Source organism: Morone saxatilis, unplaced genomic scaffold (genome assembly GCF_004916995.1).
Source record: "Morone saxatilis isolate NCDOM2014 unplaced genomic scaffold, NCSU_SB_2.0 Contig4, whole genome shotgun sequence".
Taxonomy (NCBI): domain Eukaryota; kingdom Metazoa; phylum Chordata; class Actinopteri; family Moronidae; genus Morone; species Morone saxatilis.
Genome location: NW_023339984.1, coordinates 18,460,818 through 18,461,790, shown reverse-complemented (window position 1 = coordinate 18,461,790; position 973 = coordinate 18,460,818).

Sequence of the window (973 nt, the reverse complement as noted above, 5' to 3'; positions counted from 1 at the left end):
TACATATAGAATAACAAAGCCTCTGTAACCTTTTGGTCTTGTCACTGTCTGGAGGGATTTTTTCTCTCCAGTGTTTGGTGCTTCAGTCTTTACCTGAGTTAGCTGAATGAACTGTCTGTGTGAAGTGTTTACTTCCTGCGTCTCTCTCGTCAGTTTTTGTTGCACTTGCAGTGGTGTGTGGAGTGTGGCTGTAGCACTTTGTAAGTAGTTCAGCTCCCCAAGCTGTGGCAGCCTGTGTTACTATGGATGTAAAGTTCCTATATTTGACCCGTGTGCAGCTCTCAAAGTACAGTCACACTCATGTACTCCATAATATTAGAATAGATTCTCAGAAACACTTAACTTTTCTTCATATTACAGAGAAAAAACTCTGATTGAAAGCTTCTGTTTCAGTTTAATTTCCTGTGAAGTGTTCCAGAGGACTGATTGCTGACTCTTCACTTTCTTTACAGACCACTTCTTAAAGTGAACAAATCAGACTGGGTTTGAAACTCGTGATCAGAGTTCAACAGCAGCTGAAATCATTTACCTCCACATTAGAGATTCAAACAGTCTAATCTCTGGGTTACATGAGAGACAGTGCAGTGTGTGTATCATGAGGGAGGAGGAGGGTTGTTACGTAGAGTCTGAGACACTGACTGTTCCCTCTATACTTCCTGTGTAGCTGGTTGAGCGAACATGTAAAGTAGGCAAACAAAGTGGTGTCATTTTTCAGTCCTGTCCCTGAATGCACCATTCTTTATGATGTTGTGTATAACAGACTAACAGGACAGTACTGGACCTGGTCTGATCTTCTTGTCCTGGTTTGAACTCATGTGGCTGATGAGTTGTAGTCTATGGATTATTGAGTTTGGAAGACAAACTGAATTCATTTAAAGCTGAACCGGACTGACCACTTACAGATCACAGTGCAAATTTCTTTCCTTCTACAGCGCCTCTGAAACCATGAACTCTCTCCACAGAGTATATTTGT